Genomic DNA, 19,373 nt, shown 5'->3' on the forward strand with positions numbered 1-19,373 from the left:
TTTATAAAGGGACAGATAAAAAATTAGAACAAGTAGACAAAAGGCAAAGCAAATTGAAAGAGAGTGAAAGGCCTCATTGTCCCAACTAAGAACAAACTTCACAAAGCGGAGTCCTTCTTTTGAGAAGTTAATAGTGGCTCAGCTAGTCAAGACATTCCTTTCCTTTCATGGAACTTGAAGGTTCATTATCATGCTCAGAAGAACCCTAACTTGTGATTAAATACATGTTCCTTACCGGCGACTAATGCCAGTCTACAAAAACCATTCGTCCACCAATGACATGCATTTGAACTCAGTATATGAGTGATATTAGAGCAACATTGTCAATCACACTAAAAATTTATCTTACATTAAGTGTTAGTCAGTTATTTCAACACAATCATATAGTGTCACAGTGTACATAGATGTGTGATATTAATGGTTTCACTTAAATTGTTATCCCGATGTCTAAATAGGTGCACAAATTTGTACATGTATGTACACTTTTTGTGTTTGCTTTTAAGCAGTTAGAGAAGAGGCAATAATATTCGATTTAGTGTAACATAAATTTGTATTGTTTAAACATGTTTAATTTAGAACCTTTGGTGAAATAATTAATTTCTTCTATTATTGTATACGAATAAAGAACAGAGCCCTCAGAAAATGTCTCTCTGATTTAACAGCTCTCTTCTAATGCTAAAATCACTAAAACAATTAAGTAAAATTATGATAATTACTACGTTAACCCTCTGAAGCCGAAGCTCGTCTAAATGATATTTAAGAATCCAGTCCATACCGCAAAGAAAACATAACATGTCACCGTTACAAACACGAACTGGTTAAAGCTGTTTCAAGAAATAATCGTTGTTTACAGCGAAAACAGTACTAAAACACATAGATACCAAACGTGTAGTTACTGTTACAGAAGATGGTAAATATCGTAACCGCCTGGCTTTAAATGGTTAAACATAAACCGGTAAATTCTCAAATACGATAACCAGTAGCAAAGTAACTTGAAGCTGCATTCTTCCCTAACAAATATTGGCTTGGTTAGAAAGCATTATTTCCCTGCAATTGGTTGTCGCTTGTAAACAGGAGGAGATTAGCGTCACGCAGCGGTCAATGCGGTAACAAACGGAAATCAGCCAGGATAAGCGGGTGAGGAGGGAGTTAACCATTAACTTGGCTATAAAAACCAAATAAAACACCCGCATAGTGATACACACAGGGAGAGGCCGTGGTTAATTCTCGCCCATGCTCTGTTCAACGAACAGAGCTCGTGACGGCAGGCTGCATTGTGGGGAAACGCAATTATTTTTAATTGGATCCTAGAAGTTTTCTCTTGAACACATGATAAATTTCTGTTCTTCTGTTCAATGCTTGAAATAGATGTACACGTTTGTACCCAAATTTGAAATGTTTCTTCGTATATATAAAACTGAAATTGTGGGTATGTATGTTTACTTACAGATCAACAACGGATAAACCGATTTGTACCAAACTCAGCATTCTTAATCCTTAAAACAATAAAAATAACACAGAAAGGTCAAAACCCCGAAAACGTGTCCTGAGTTCGAGGCCCAATAATGGTAGTTTCTGTAGCACAGAAATTAAACACGAAGAAAGAATGGCGAAAAGAACCAAACTGTTCTTCTTTATCTGTGAGAAGATTACATTTATACATGAATGATCAGGACTTGAATAAGTAGACGTGATTGGTCTGTTATATAATTTAAAGTACTCTGCAAATATTTTATATATGCTACTAGTAAACTTTCATATACACGTCCATAAATAGAAGGTTAATTCGTTCCTAAACAAGTAATCCACTTCTGTATATTAATAATAAACTATAAATTACTGTTACTTTTTTGTTTTATATTTTAATATTACAACACGAGACGCAATGAAACGCCTGCAGCGCGGTGTTTAGGCATCCCGTCTACCATTCCTCTACAGGTGACCTCACCAGCCAGCAGCGTTAACATTTAAGGTCCACTAGACACACGTGTATCATATATATGCACGCATACACATAACGATATCAATAAAAATTTCAGATCTCAAATATGCTGAATAAATAATGTCTGTGTGATGATATTATTTTCCTTCTCGATGTGTGTGTCTCTGTGTACGCTTTCACTAGTTCAGAGACGACGCAGCTGATACGAACAGATCTGGTGTTTGCAGAGTACCGTCGTATTTCTTACGTTATGTTTGCTATTGAAACTCTTATTACTATGCTTGACACTTTCTCTGTTGCTACTATCACGCTGCCCTCCATCTACTTGATGACTCCAAACCCAACACACAATCCACGACTACTTTTAGGAACGAAGCTACTGATGTAGTTTCTTTTATTTCGTGTTTTCGACGTGTTTCCATTTTCCTACAGTGTCTAGATGGGAGGTAGTAGCCATTAAGGTCACACTTCAGCTGTAGTTCCCAAATTGCATTCTCTTTGCCTGAGTGTGTGGTCTAACACAAAGTGCCTGTGGAAAAAGTCGTAACCCAAACCCCAACGGCGTTCATCTCAAAGTGGTACCCCTTTGAGAAATTTCAAGAAATGTCGAAATTTTATAAAAATCACAAAACGTCGGAAATCGTCCAAAACGACAAATTTCGACATTTTAAAAAATCAAAAAACGTCAAAAAATAGTCCAAAACGAGAAATATCGACATTTTTTGAAATTTATCAAAGGGGTACCCCTTTGAGAAATTTCAAAAAATGTCGAAATTTTAAAAAAATCAAAAAACGTCGGAAATCCTCCAAAACGACAAATTCGACATTTTAAAAAATCAAAAAACGTCAAAAAATCGTCCAAAACTACAAATTTCGACATTTTTTGAAATTTCTCAAAGGGGTACCCCTTTGAGAAATTTCAAAAAATGTCGAAATTTTAAAAAAATCAAAAAACGTCGCAAATCGTCCAAAACGACAAATTTCGAAATTTTTTGAAATTTCTCAAAGGGGTACACCTTTGAGAAATTTCAAAAAATGTCGAAATTTGTCGTTTTGGACGATTTTTTGACGTTTTTTGATTTTTTAAAATGTCGAAATTTGTCGTTTTGGACGATTTCCGACGTTTTTTTGATTTTTTTAAAATTTCGACATTTTTTGAAATTTCTCAAAGGGAACCCTTTGTCGTTTTGGACGATTTCCGACGTTTTTTGATTTTTTTAAGCTTTCGACATTTTTTGAAATTTCTCAAAGGGGTACCCCTTTGAGAAATTTCAAAAGATGTCAAAATTTGTCGTTTTGGACGATTTCAGACGTTTTTTGATTTTTTTTAAAATTTCGACATTTTTTGAAATTTCTCAAAGGGGTACCCCTTTGAGAAATTTCAAAAAATGTCGAAATTTGTCGTTTTGGGCGATTTTTTGACGTTTTTTGATTTTTTAAAATGTCGAAATTTGTCGTTTTTGACGATTTCCGACGTTTTTTGATTTTTTTAAAATTTCGACATTTTTTGAAATTTCTCAAAGGGTTAACCCTTTGAGAAATTTGAAAAAATGTCGAAATTTGTCGTTTTGGACGATTTCCGACGTTTTTTTGATTTTTTTAAAATTTCGACATTTTTTGAGAAATTTCAAAAAATGTCGAAATTTTAAAAAAATCAAAAAACGTCGGAAATCGTCCAAAACGACAAATTTCGACATTTTAAAAAATCAAAAAACGTCAAAGAATCATCCAAAACGACAAATTTCGACATTTTTTGAAATTTCTCAAAGGGGTAACCCTTTGAAAAATTTCAAAAAATGTCGAAATTTTAAAAAAATCAAAAAAACTTCGGAAATCGTCCAAAACGACAAATTTCGACATTTTTTGAAATTTCTCAAATGGGTAAAACTGAGAAATTTCAAAAAATGTCGAAATTTTAAAAAAATCAAAAAAACGTCGGAAATCGTCCAAAACGACAAATTTGGACATTTTTTCAAATTTCTCAAAAGGGGTAACCCTTTGAGAAATTTAAAAAAATGTCGAAATTTTAAAAAAATCAAAAAACGTCGGAAATCGTCCAAAACGACAAATTTCGTCATTTTAAAAAATCAAAAAACGTCAAAAAATCGTCCAAAACGACAAATTTCAAAAAATGTCGAAATTTTAAAAAAATCAAAAAAACGTCGGAAATCGTCCAAAACGACAAATTTCGACATTTTTTCAAATTTCTCAAAGGGTTAACCCTTTGAGAAATTTCAAAAAATGTCGAAATTTTAAAAAAATCAAAAAACGTCGGAAATCGTCCAAAACGACAAATTTCGACATTTTAAAAAATCAAAAAACGTCAAAAAATCATCCAAAACGACAAATTTCGACATTTTTTGAAATTTCTCAAAGGGGTACCCCTTTGAGAAATTTCAAAAAATGTCGAAATTTTAAAAAAAATCAAAAAACGTCTGAAATCGTCCAAAACGACAAATTTCGACATCTTTTGAAATTTCTCAAAGGGGTACCCCTTTGAGAAATTTCAAAAAATGTCGAAATTTTAAAAAAATCAAAAAAACGTCGGAAATCGTTCAAAACGACAAATTTCGACATTTTTTGAAATTTCTCAAAGGGGTACCACTTTGAGAAATTTCAAAAAATGTCGAAATTTTAAAAAAAAATCAAAAAACGTCGGAAATCGTCCAAAACGACAAATTTCGACATTTTAAAAAATCAAAAAACGTCAAAGAATCATCCAAAACGACAAATTTCGACATTTTTTGAAATTTCTCAAAGGGGTAACCCTTTCAGAAATTTCAAATATGTGGAAATTTTAAAAAAATCAAAAAAACTTCGGAAATCGTCCAAAACGACAAATTTCGACATTTTTTGAAATTTCTCAAAGGGGTAAAACTTTGAGAAATTTCAAAAAATGTCGAAATTTTAAAAAAATCAAAAAACGTCGGAAATCGTCCAAAACGACAAATTTCGACGTTTGAAAAAATCAAAAAACGTCAAAAAATCATCCAAAACGACAAATTTCGACATTTTTTGAAATTTCTCAAAGGGGTACCCCTTTGAGAAATTTCAAAAAATGTCGAAATTTTAAGAAAATCCAAAAAACGTCTGAAATCGTCCAAAACGACAAATTTCGACATTTCTTGAAATTTCTCAAAGGGGTAACCCTTTGAGAAATTTCAAAAAATGTCGAAATTTTAAAAAAATCAAAAAACCTCGGAAATCGTCCAAAACGACAAATTTCGACATTTTTTGAAATTTCTCAAATGGGTAGAACTGAGAAATTTCAAAAAATGTCGAAATTTTAAAAAAATCAAAAAAACGTCGGAAATCGTCCAAAACGACAAATTTCGACATTTTTTCAAATTTCTCAAAAGGGGTAACACTTTGAGAAATTTAAAAAATGTCGAAATTATAAAAAAATCAAAAAACGTCGGAAATCGTCCAAAACGACAAATTTCGTCATTTTAAAAAATCAAAAAACGTCAAAAAATCGTCCAAAACGACAAATTTCGACATTTTTTGAAATTTCTCAAAGGGGTAACCCTTTGAGAAATTTCAAAAAATGTCGAAATTTTAAAAAATCAAAAAAAGGCGGAAATCGTCCAAAACGACAAATTTCGACTTTTTTTCAAATTTCTCAAAGGGTTAACCCTTTGAGAAATTTCAAAAAATGTCGAAATTTTAAAAAAATCAAAAAACGTCGGAAATCGTAAAAAACCAAAAATTTCGACATTTTAAAAAATCAAAAAACGTCAAAAAATCATCCAAAACGACAAATTTCGAAATTTTTTGAAATTTCTCAAAGGGGTAACCCTTTGAGAAATTTCAAAAAATGTCCATATTTTAAAAAAAATCAAAAAAACGTCGGAAATCGTCCAAAACGACAAATTTCTACATTTCTTGAAATTTCTCAAAGGGGTAACCCTTAGAGAAATTTCAAAAAATGTCGAAATTTTAAAAAAATCGAAAAACGTCGGAAATCGTCCAAAACGACAAATTTCGACATTTTAAAAAATCAAAAAACGTCAAAAAATCATCCAAAACGACAAATTTCGACATTTTTTGAAATTTCTCAAAGGGGTAACCCTTTGAGAAATTTCAAAAAATGTCCATATTTTAAAAAAAATCAAAAAAACGTCGGAAATCGTCCAAAACGACAAATTTCTACATTTTTTGAAATTTCTCAAAGGGGTAAACCATTGAGAAATTTCAAAAAATGTCGAAATTTTAAAAAAATCAAAAAAACGTCGGAAATCGTCCAAAACGACAAATTTCGACATTTTTTTTACATTTCTCAAAGAGGTACCCCTTTGAGAAATTTCAAAAAATGTCGAAATTTTAAAAAAATCAAAAAACGTCGGAAATCGTCCAAAACGACAAATTTCGACATTTTAAAAAATCAAAAAACGTCAAAAAATCATCCAAAACGACAAATTTCAAAAAATGTCCGTATTTTAAAAAAAATCAAAAAAACGTCGGAAATCGTCCAAAACGACAAATTTCTACATTTTTTGAAATTTCTCAAAGGGGTAAACCATTGAGAAATTTCAAAAAATGTCGAAATTTTAAGAAAATCCAAAAAACGTCGGAAATCGTCCAAAACGACAAATTTCGACATTTCTTGAAATTTCTCAAAGGGGTAACCCTTTGAGAAATTTCAAAAAATGTCGAAATTTTAAAAAAATCAAAAAACCTCGGAAATCGTCCAAAACGACAAATTTCGACATTTTTTGAAATTTCTCAAATGGGTAGAACTGAGAAATTTCAAAAAATGTCGAAATTTTAAAAAAATAAAAAAAACGTCGGAAATCGTCCAAAACGACAAATTTCGACATTTTTTCAAATTTCTCAAAAGGGGTAACCCTTTGAGAAATTTAAAAAAATGTCGAAATTTTAAAAAAATCAAAAAACGTCGGAAATCGTCCAAAACGACAAATTTCGTCATTTTAAAAAATCAAAAAACGTCAAAAAATCGTCCAAAACGACAAATTTCGACATTTTTTGAAATTTCTCAAAGGGGTAACCCTTTGAGAAATTTCAAAAAATGTCGAAATTTTAAAAAAATCAAAAAAAAGGCGGAAATCGTCCAAAACGACAAATTTCGACTTTTTTTCAAATTTCTCAAAGGGTTAACCCTTTGAGAAATTTCAAAAAATGTCGAAATTTTAAAAAAATCAAAAAACGTCGGAAATCGTAAAAAACGACAAATTTCGACATTTTAAAAAATCAAAAAACGTCAAAAAATCATCCAAAACGACAAATTTCGACATTCTTTGAAATTTCTCAAAGGGGTAACCCTTTGAGAAATTTAAAAAAATGTCGAAATTTTAAAAAAATCAAAAAACGTCGGAAATCGTCCAAAACGACAAATTTCGACATTTTAAAAAATCAAAAAACGTCAAAAAATCATCCAAAACGACAAATTTCGACATTTTTTGAAATTTCTCAAAGGGGTACCCCTTTGAGAAATTTCAAAAAATGTCGAAATTTTAAAAAAATCAAAAAACGTCTGAAATCGTCCAAAACGACAAATTTCGACATCTTTTGAAATTTCTCAAAGGGGTACCCCTTTGAGAAATTTCAAAAAATGTCGAAATTTTAAAAAAATCAAAAAAACGTCGGAAATCGTTCAAAACGACAAATTTCGACATTTTTTGAAATTTCTCAAAGGGGTACCACTTTGAGAAATTTCAAAAAATGTCGAAATTTTAAAAAAAAATCAAAAAACGTCGGAAATCGTCCAAAACGACAAATTTCGACATTTTAAAAAATCAAAAAACGTCAAAGAATCATCCAAAACGACAAATTTCGACATTTTTTGAAATTTCTCAAAGGGGTAACCCTTTCAGAAATTTCAAAAATGTCGAAATTTTAAAAAAATCAAAAAAACTTCGGAAATCGTCCAAAACGACAAATTTCGACATTTTTTGAAATTTCTCAAAGGGGTAAAACTTTGAGAAATTTCAAAAAATGTCGAAATTTTAAAAAAATCAAAAAACGTCGGAAATCGTCCAAAACGACAAATTTCGACGTTTGAAAAAATCAAAAAACGTCAAAAAATCATCCAAAACGACAAATTTCGACATTTTTTGAAATTTCTCAAAGGGGTACCCCTTTGAGAAATTTCAAAAAATGTCGAAATTTTAAGAAAATCCAAAAAACGTCTGAAATCGTCCAAAACGACAAATTTCGACATTTCTTGAAATTTCTCAAAGGGGTAACCCTTTGAGAAATTTCAAAAAATGTCGAAATTTTAAAAAAATCAAAAAACGTCTGAAATCGTCCAAAACGACAAATTTCGACATTTTTTGAAATTTCTCAAATGGGTAGAACTGAGAAATTTCAAAAAATGTCGAAATTTTAAAAAAATCAAAAAACGTCGGAAATCGTCCAAAACGACAAATTTCGACATTTTAAAAAATCAAAAAACGTCAAAAAATCATCCAAAACGACAAATTTCGACATTTTTTGAAATTTCTCAAAGGGGTACCCCTTTGAGAAATTTCAAAAAATGTCGAAATTTTAAAAAAATCAAAAAACGTCTGAAATCGTCCAAAACGACAAATTTCGACATCTTTTGAAATTTCTCAAAGGGGTACCCCTTTGAGAAATTTCAAAAAATGTCGAAATTTTAAAAAAATCAAAAAAACGTCGGAAATCGTCCAAAACGACAAATTTCGACATTTTTTCAAATTTCTCAAAAGGGGTAACCCTTTGAGAAATTTAAAAAAATGTCGAAATTTTAAAAAAATCAAAAAACGTCGGAAATCGTCCAAAACGACAAATTTCGTCATTTTAAAAAATCAAAAAACGTCAAAAAATCGTCCAAAACGACAAATTTCGACATTTTTTGAAATTTCTCAAAGGGGTAACCCTTTGAAAAATTTCAAAAAATGTCGAAATTTTAAAAAAATCAAAAAAAAGGCGGAAATCGTCCAAAACGACAAATTTCGACTTTTTTTCAAATTTCTCAAAGGGTTAACCCTTTGAGAAATTTCAAAAAATGTCGAAATTTTAAAAAAATCAAAAAACGTCGGAAATCGTAAGAAACGACAAATTTCGACATTTTAAAAAATCAAAAAACGTCAAAAAATCATCCAAAACGACAAATTTCGACATTTTTTGAAATTTCTCAAAGGGGTAACCCTTTGAGAAATTTCAAAAAATGTCCATATTTTAAAAAAAATCAAAAAAACGTCGGAAATCGTCCAAAACGACAAATTTCTACATTTCTTGAAATTTCTCAAAGGGGTAACCCTTAGAGAAATTTCAAAAAATGTCGAAATTTTAAAAAAATCGAAAAACGTCGGAAATCGTCCAAAACGACAAATTTCGACATTTTAAAAAATCAAAAAACGTCAAAAAATCATCCAAAACGACAAATTTCGACATTTTTTGAAATTTCTCAAAGGGGTAACCCTTTGAGAAATTTCAAAAAATGTCCATATTTTAAAAAAAATCAAAAAAACATCGGAAATCGTCCAAAACGACAAATTTCTACATTTTTTGAAATTTCTCAAAGGGGTAAACCATTGAGAAATTTCAAAAAATGTCGAAATTTTAAAAAAATCAAAAAAACGTCGGAAATCGTCCAAAACGACAAATTTTGACATTTTTTTACATTTCTCAAAGAGGTACCCCTTTGAGAAATTTAAAAAAATGTCGAAATTTTAAAAAAATCAAAAAACGTCGGAAATCGTCCAAATCGACAAATTTCGACATTTTAAAAAATCAAAAAACGTCAAAGAATCATCCAAAACGACAAATTTCGACATTTTTTGAAATTTCTCAAAGGGGTAACCCTTTGAGAAATTTAAAAAAATGTCGAAATTTTAAAAAAATCAAAAAACGTCGGAAATCGTCCAAAACGACAAATTTCGACATTTTAAAAAATCAAAAAACGTCAAAAAATCATCCAAAACGACAAATTTCGACATTTTTTGAAATTTCTCAAAGGGGTACCCCTTTGAGAAATTTCAAAAAATGTCGAAATTTTAAAAAAAATCAAAAAACGTCTGAAATCGTCCAAAACGACAAATTTCGACATCTTTTGAAATTTCTCAAATGGGTATTCCTTTGAGAAATTTCAAAAAATGTCGAAATTTTAAAAAAATCAAAAAAACGTCGGAAATCGTTCAAAACGACAAATTTCGACATTTTTTGAAATTTCTCAAAGGGGTACCACTTTGAGAAATTTCAAAAAATGTCGAAATTTTAAAAAAAAATCAAAAAACGTCGGAAATCGTCCAAAACTACAAATTTCGACATTTTAAAAAATCAAAAAACGTCAAAGAATCTTCCAAAACGACAAATCTCGACATTTTTTGAAATTTCTCAAAGGGGTAACCCTTTGAGAAATTTCAAAAAATGTCGAAATTTTAAAAAAATCAAAAAAACGTCGGAAATCGTCCAAAACGACAAATTTCTACATTTCTTGAAATTTCTCAAAGGGGTAACCCTTAGAGAAATTTCAAAAAATGTCGAAATTTTAAAAAAATCGAAAAACGTCGGAAATCGTCCAAAACGACAAATTTCGACATTTTAAAAAATCAAAAAACGTCAAAAAATCATCCAAAACGACAAATTTCGACATTTTTTGAAATTTCTCAAAGGGGTAACCCTTTGAGAAATTTCAAAAAATGTCCATATTTTAAAAAAAATCAAAAAAACGTCGGAAATCGTCCAAAACGACAAATTTCTACATTTTTTGAAATTTCTCAAAGGGGTAAACCATTGAGAAATTTCAAAAAATGTCGAAATTTTAAAAAAATCAAAAAAACGTCGGAAATCGTCCAAAACGACAAATTTCGACATTTTTTTTACATTTCTCAAAGAGGTACCCCTTTGAGAAATTTCAAAAAATGTCGAAATTTTAAAAAAATCAAAAAACGTCGGAAATCGTCCAAAACGACAAATTTCGACATTTTAAAAAATCAAAAAACGTCAAAAAATCATCCAAAACGACAAATTTCGACATTTTTTGAAATTTCTCAAAGGGGTAACCCTTTGAGAAATTTCAAAAAATGTCCGTATTTTAAAAAAAATCAAAAAAACGTCGGAAATCGTCCAAAACGACAAATTTCTACATTTTTTGAAATTTCTCAAAGGGGTAAACCATTGAGAAATTTCAAAAAATGTCGAAATTTTAAGAAAATCCAAAAAACGTCGGAAATCGTCCAAAACGACAAATTTCGACATTTCTTGAAATTTCTCAAAGGGGTAACCCTTTGAGAAATTTAAAAAAATGTCGAAATTTTAAAAAAATCAAAAAACGTCGGAAATCGTCCAAAACGACAAATTTCGTCATTTTAAAAAATCAAAAAACGTCAAAAAATCGTCCAAAACGACAAATTTCGACATTTTTTGAAATTTCTCAAAGGGGTAACCCTTTGAGAAATTTCAAAAAATGTCGAAATTTTAAAAAAATCAAAAAAAAGGCGGAAATCGTCCAAAACGACAAATTTCGACTTTTTTTCAAATTTCTCAAAGGGTTAACCCTTTGAGAAATTTCAAAAAATGTCGAAATTTTAAAAAATCAAAAAACGTCGGAAATCGTAAAAAACGACAAATTTCGACATTTTAAAAAATCAAAAAACGTCAAAAAATCATCCAAAACGACAAATTTCGACATTCTTTGAAATTTCTCAAAGGGGTAACCCTTTGAGAAATTTAAAAAAATGTCGAAATTTTAAAAAAATCAAAAAACGTCGGAAATCGTCCAAAACGACAAATTTCGACATTTTAAAAAATCAAAAAACGTCAAAAAATCATCCAAAACGACAAATTTCGACATTTTTTTAAATTTCTCAAAGGGGTACCCCTTTGAGAAATTTCAAAAAATGTCGAAATTTTAAAAAAATCAAAAAACGTCTGAAATCGTCCAAAACGACAAATTTCGACATCTTTTGAAATTTCTCAAAGGGGTACCCCTTTGAGAAATTTCAAAAAATGTCGAAATTTTAAAAAAATCAAAAAAACGTCGGAAATCGTTCAAAACGACAAATTTCGACATTTTTTGAAATTTCTCAAAGGGGTACCACTTTGAGAAATTTCAAAAAATGTCGAAATTTTAAAAAAAAATCAAAAAACGTCGGAAATCGTCCAAAACGACAAATTTCGACATTTTAAAAAATCAAAAAACGTCAAAGAATCATCCAAAACGACAAATTTCGACATTTTTTGAAATTTCTCAAAGGGGTAACCCTTTCAGAAATTTCAAAAATGTCGAAATTTTAAAAAAATCAAAAAAACTTCGGAAATCGTCCAAAACGACAAATTTCGACATTTTTTGAAATTTCTCAAAGGGGTAAAACTTTGAGAAATTTCAAAAAATGTCGAAATTTTAAAAAAATCAAAAAACGTCGGAAATCGTCCAAAACGACAAATTTCGACGTTTGAAAAAATCAAAAAACGTCAAAAAATCATCCAAAACGACAAATTTCGACATTTTTTGAAATTTCTCAAAGGGGTACCCCTTTGAGAAATTTCAAAAAATGTCGAAATTTTAAGAAAATCCAAAAAACGTCTGAAATCGTCCAAAACGACAAATTTCGACATTTCTTGAAATTTCTCAAAGGGGTAACCCTTTGAGAAATTTCAAAAAATGTCGAAATTTTAAAAAAATCAAAAAACGTCTGAAATCGTCCAAAACGACAAATTTCGACATTTTTTGAAATTTCTCAAATGGGTAGAACTGAGAAATTTCAAAAAATGTCGAAATTTTAAAAAAATCAAAAAACGTCGGAAATCGTCCAAAACGACAAATTTCGACATTTTAAAAAATCAAAAAACGTCAAAAAATCATCCAAAACGACAAATTTCGACATTTTTTGAAATTTCTCAAAGGGGTACCCCTTTGAGAAATTTCAAAAAATGTCGAAATTTTAAAAAAATCAAAAAACGTCTGAAATCGTCCAAAACGACAAATTTCGACATCTTTTGAAATTTCTCAAAGGGGTACCCCTTTGAGAAATTTCAAAAAATGTCGAAATTTTAAAAAAATCAAAAAAACGTCGGAAATCGTCCAAAACGACAAATTTCGACATTTTTTCAAATTTCTCAAAAGGGGTAACCCTTTGAGAAATTTAAAAAAATGTCGAAATTTTAAAAAAATCAAAAAACGTCGGAAATCGTCCAAAACGACAAATTTCGTCATTTTAAAAAATCAAAAAACGTCAAAAAATCGTCCAAAACGACAAATTTCGACATTTTTTGAAATTTCTCAAAGGGGTAACCCTTTGAAAAATTTCAAAAAATGTCGAAATTTAAAAAAATCAAAAAAAGGCGGAAATCGTCCAAAACGACAAATTTCGACTTTTTTTCAAATTTCTCAAAGGGTTAACCCTTTGAGAAATTTCAAAAAATGTCGAAATTTTAAAAAAATCAAAAAACGTCGGAAATCGTAAGAAACGACAAATTTCGACATTTTAAAAAATCAAAAAACGTCAAAAAATCATCCAAAACGACAAATTTCGACATTTTTTGAAATTTCTCAAAGGGGTAACCCTTTGAGAAATTTCAAAAAATGTCCATATTTTAAAAAAAATCAAAAAAACGTCGGAAATCGTCCAAAACGACAAATTTCTACATTTCTTGAAATTTCTCAAAGGGGTAACCCTTAGAGAAATTTCAAAAAATGTCGAAATTTTAAAAAAATCGAAAAACGTCGGAAATCATCCAAAACGACAAATTTCGACATTTAAAAAATCAAAAACGTCAAAAAATCATCCAAAACGACAAATTTCGACATTTTTTGAAATTTCTCAAAGGGGTAACCCTTTGAGAAATTTCAAAAAATGTCCATATTTTAAAAAAAATCAAAAAAACATCGGAAATCGTCCAAAACGACAAATTTCTACATTTTTTGAAATTTCTCAAAGGGGTAAACCATTGAGAAATTTCAAAAAATGTCGAAATTTTAAAAAAATCAAAAAAACGTCGGAAATCGTCCAAAACGACAAATTTTGACATTTTTTTACATTTCTCAAAGAGGTACCCCTTTGAGAAATTTAAAAAAATGTCGAAATTTTAAAAAAATCAAAAAACGTCGGAAATCGTCCAAATCGACAAATTTCGACATTTTAAAAATCAAAAAACGTCAAAGAATCATCCAAAACGACAAATTTCGACATTTTTTTGAAATTTCTCAAAGGGGTAACCCTTTGAGAAATTTAAAAAAATGTCGAAATTTTAAAAAAATCAAAAAACGTCGGAAATCGTCCAAAACGACAAATTTCGACATTTTAAAAAATCAAAAAAACGTCAAAAAATCATCCAAAACGACAAATTTCGACATTTTTTGAAATTTCTCAAAGGGGTACCCCTTTGAGAATTTCAAAAAATGTCGAAATTTTAAAAAAAATCAAAAAACGTCTGAAATCGTCCAAAACGACAAATTTCGACATCTTTTGAAATTTCTCAAAGGGGTATTCCTTTGAGAAATTTCAAAAAATGTCGAAATTTTAAAAAAATCAAAAAAACGTCGGAAATCGTTCAAAACGACAAATTTCGACATTTTTTGAAATTTCTCAAAGGGGTACCACTTTGAGAAATTTCAAAAAATGTCGAAATTTTAAAAAAAAAATCAAAAAACGTCGGAAATCGTCCAAAACTACAAATTTCGACATTTTAAAAAATCAAAAAACGTCAAAGAATCTTCCAAAACGACAAATCTCGACATTTTTTGAAATTTCTCAAAGGGGTAACCCTTTGAGAAATTTCAAAAAATGTCGAAATTTTAAAAAAATCAAAAAAACTTCGGAAATCGTCCAAAACGACAAATTTCGACATTTTTTGAAATTTATCAAAGGGGTAAAACTTTGAGAAATTTCAAAAAATGTCGAAATTTTAAAAAAATCAAAAAACGTCGGAAATCGTCCAAAACGACAAATTTCGACATTTTAAAAAGTCAAAAAACGTCAAAAAATCATCCAAAACGACAAATTTCGACATTTTTTGAAATTTCTCAAAGGGGTACCCCTTTGAGAAATTTCAAAAAATGTCGAAATTTTAAGAAAATCCAAAAAACGTCGGAAATCGTCCAAAACGACAAATTCCGACATTTCTTGAAATTACTCAAAGGGGTAACCCTTTGAGAAATTTCAAGAAATGTCGAAATTTTAAAAAAATCAAAAAACGTCTGAAATCGTCCAAAACGACAAATTTCGACATTTTTTGAAATTTTTCAAAGGGTTAACCCTTTGAGAAATTTCAAGAAATGTCGAAATTTTAAAAAATCAAAAAACTTCAAAAAATCGCCCAAAACGACAAATTTCGACATTTTTTGAAATTTCTCAAAGGGGTAACCCTTTGAGAAATTTCAAAAAATGTCGAAATTTTAAAAAAATCAAAAAAAACGTCGGAAATCGTCCAAAACGACAAATTTCGACATATTTTGAAATTTATCAAAAGGGGTAACCCTTTGAGAAATTTAAAAAAATGTCGAAATTTTAAAAAAATCAAGAAACTTCGGAAATCGTCCAAAACGACAAATTTCGACGTTTTAAAAAATCAAAAAACGTCAAAAAATCGTCCAAAACGACAAATTTCGACATTTTTTGAAATTTCTCAAAGGGGTAACCCTTTGAGAAATTTCAAAAAATTTCGAAATTTTAAAAAAATAAAAAACCGTCGGAAATCGTCCAAAACGAAAAATTTCGACATTTTTTGAAATTTCTCAAAGGGGTAACCCTTAGAGAAATTTCAAAAAATGTCAAAATTTTAAAAAAATCGAAAAACGTCGGAAATCGTCCAAAACGACAAATTTCGACATTTTAAAAAATCAAAAAACGTCAAAAAATCATCCAAAACGACAAATTTTCGACATTTTTTGAAATTTCTCAAAGGGGTAACCCTTTGAGAAATTTCAAAAAATGTCCATATTTTAAAAAAAATCAAAAAAACGTCGGAAATCGTCCAAAACGACAAATTTCTACATTTCTTGAAATTTCTCAAAGGGGTAAACCATTGAGAAATTTCAAAAAATGTCGAAATTTTAAAAAAAATCAAAAAAACGTAGGAAATCGTCCAAAACGACAAATTTCGACATTTTTTTACATTTCTCAAAGAGGTACCCCTTTGAGAAATTTAAAAAAATGTCGAAATTTTAAAAAAATCAAAAAACGTCGGAAATCGTCCAAATCGACAAATTTCGACATTTTAAAAAATCAAAAAACGTCAAAAAATCATCCAAAACGACAACTTTCGACATTTTTTGAAATTTCTCAAAGGGGTACCCCTTTGAGAAATTTCAAAAATGTCGAAATTTTAAAAAAAATCAAAAAACGTCTGAAATCGTCCAAAACGACAAATTTCGACAACTTTGGAAATTTCTCCAAGGCGTTCCCCTTTGAGAAATTTCAAAAAATGTCGAAATTTTAAAAAAAAATCAAAAAACGTCTGAAATCGTCCAAAACGACAAAATTTGACATTTTAAAAAATCAAAAAACGTCAAAGAATCATCCAAAACGACAAATTTCGACATTTTTTGAAATTTCTCAAAGGGGTAACCCTTTCAGAAATTTCAAAAATGTCGAAATTTTAAAAAAATCAAAAAAACTTCGGAAATCGTCCAAAACGACAAATTTCGACATTTTTTGAAATTTCTCAAAGGGGTAAAACTTTGAGAAATTTCAAAAAATGTCGAAATTTTAAAAAAATCAAAAAACGTCGGAAATCGTCCAAAACGACAAATTTCGACGTTTGAAAAAATCAAAAAACGTCAAAAAATCATCCAAAACGACAAATTTCGACATTTTTTGAAATTTCTCAAAGGGGTACCCCTTTGAGAAATTTCAAAAAATGTCGAAATTTTAAGAAAATCCAAAAAACGTCTGAAATCGTCCAAAACGACAAATTTCGACATTTCTTGAAATTTCTCAAAGGGGTAACCCTTTGAGAAATTTCAAAAAATGTCGAAATTTTAAAAAAATCAAAAAACCTCGGAAATCGTCCAAAACGACAAATTTCGACATTTTTTGAAATTTCTCAAATGGGTAGAACTGAGAAATTTCAAAAAAAGTCGAAATTTTAAAAAAATCAAAAAACGTCGGAAATCGTCCAAAACGACAAATTTCGACATTTTTTCAAATTTCTCAAAAGGGGTAACCCTTTGAGAAATTTAAAAAAATGTCGAAATTTTAAAAAAATCAAAAAACGTCGGAAATCGTCCAAAACGACAAATTTCGTCATTTTAAAAAATCAAAAAACGTCAAAAAATCGTCCAAAACGACAAATTTCGACATTTTTTGAAATTTCTCAAAGGGGTAACCCTTTGAGAAATTTCAAAAAATGTCGAAATTTTAAAAAAATCAAAAAAAAAAGGCGGAAATCGTCCAAAACGACAAATTTCGACTTTTTTTTAAATTTCTCAAAGGGTTAACCCTTTGAGAAATTTCAAAAAATGTCGAAATTTTAAAAAAATCAAAAAACGTCGGAAATCGTAAAAAACGACAAATTTCGACATTTTAAAAAATCAAAAAACGTCAAAAAATCATCCAAAACGACAAATTTCGACATTTTTTGAAATTTCTCAAAGGGGTAACCCTTTGAGAAATTTCAAAAAATGTCCATATTTTAAAAAAAATCAAAAAAACGTCGGAAATCGTCCAAAACGACAAATTTCTACATTTCTTGAAATTTCTCAAAGGGGTAACCCTTAGAGAAATTTCAAAAAATGTCGAAATTTTAAAAAAATCGAAAAACGTCGGAAATCGTCCAAAACGACAAATTTCGACATTTTAAAAAATCAAAAAACGTCAAAAAATCATCCAAAACGACAAATTTCGACAATTTTTGAAATTTCTCAAAGGGGTAACCCTTTGAGAAATTTCAAAAAATGTCCATATTTTAAAAAAAATCAAAAAAACGTCGGAAATCGTCCAAAACGACAAATTTCTACATTTTTTGAAATTTCTCAAAGGGGTAAACCATTGAGAAATTTCAAAAAATGTCGAAATTTTAAAAAAATCAAAAAAACGTCGGAAATCGTCCAAAACGACAAATTTCGACATTTTTTTTTACATTTCTCAAAGAGGTACCCCTTTGAGAAATTTAAAAAAAATGTCGAAATTTTAAAAAAATCAAAAAACGTCGGAAATCGTCCAAATCGACAAATTTCGACATTTTAAAAAATCAAAAAACGTCAAAGAATCATCCAAAACGACAAATTTCGACATTTTTTGAAATTTCTCAAAGGGGTAACCCTTTGAGAAATTTAAAAAAATGTCGAAATTTTAAAAAAATCAAAAAACGTCGGAAATCGTCCAAAACGACAAATTTCAACATTTTAAAAAATCAAAAAACGTCAAAAAATCATCCAAAACGACAAATTTCGACATTTTTTGAAATTTCTCAAAGGGGTACCCCTTTGAGAAATTTCAAAAAATGTCGAAATTTTAAAAAAAATCAAAAAACGTCTGAAATCGTCCAAAACGACAAATTTCGACATCTTTTGAAATTTCTCAAAGGGGTACCCCTTTGAGAAATTTCAAAAAATGTCGAAATTTTAAAAAAATCAAAAAAACGTCGGAAATCGTTCAAAACGACAAATTTCGACATTTTTTGAAATTTCTCAAAGGGGTACCACTTTGAGAAATTTCAAAAAATGTCGAAATTTTAAAAAAAAATCAAAAAACGTCGGAAATCGTCCAAAACTACAAATTTCGACATTTTAAAAAATCAAAAAACGTCAAAGAATCATCCAAAACGACAAATCTCGACATTTTTTGAAATTTCTCAAAGGGGTAACCCTTTGAGAAATTTCAAAAAATGTCGAAATTTTAAAAAAATCAAAAAAACTTCGGAAATCGTCCAAAACGACAAATTTCGACATTTTTTGAAATTTCTCAAATGGGTAAAACTTTGAGAAATTTCAAAAAATGTCGAAATTTTTAAAAAAATCAAAAAACGTCGGAAATCGTCCAAAACGACAAATTTCGACATTTTAAAAAGTCAAAAAACGTCAAAAAATCATCCAAAACGACAAATTTCGACATTTTTTGAAATTTCTCAAAGGGGTACCCCTTTGAGAAATTTCAAAAAATGTCGAAATTTTAAGAAAATCCAAAAAACGTCGGAAATCGTCCAAAACGACAAATTTCGACATTTCTTGAAATTACTCAAAGGGGTAACCCTTTGAGAAATTTCAAGAAATGTCGAAATTTTAAAAAAAATCAAAAAACGTCTGAAATCGTCCAAAACGACGAATTTCGACATTTTTTGAAATTTCTCAAATGGGTAGAACTGAGAAATTTCAAAAAATGTCGAAATTTTAAAAAATCAAAAAACCTCGGAAATCGTCCAAAACGACAAATTTCGACATTTTTTGAAATTTCTCAAATGGGTAGAACTGAGAAATTTCAAAAAATGTCGAAATTTTAAAAAAATCAAAAAAACGTCGGAAATCGTCCAAAACGACAAATTTCGACATTTTTTCAAATTTCTCAAA

This window comes from Zootermopsis nevadensis, unplaced genomic scaffold (assembly GCF_977971745.1).
Source record: "Zootermopsis nevadensis isolate Lab colony 2312 unplaced genomic scaffold, Znev_1.0 Znev_ptg000008l, whole genome shotgun sequence".
Lineage (NCBI taxonomy): Eukaryota > Metazoa > Arthropoda > Insecta > Blattodea > Termopsidae > Zootermopsis > Zootermopsis nevadensis.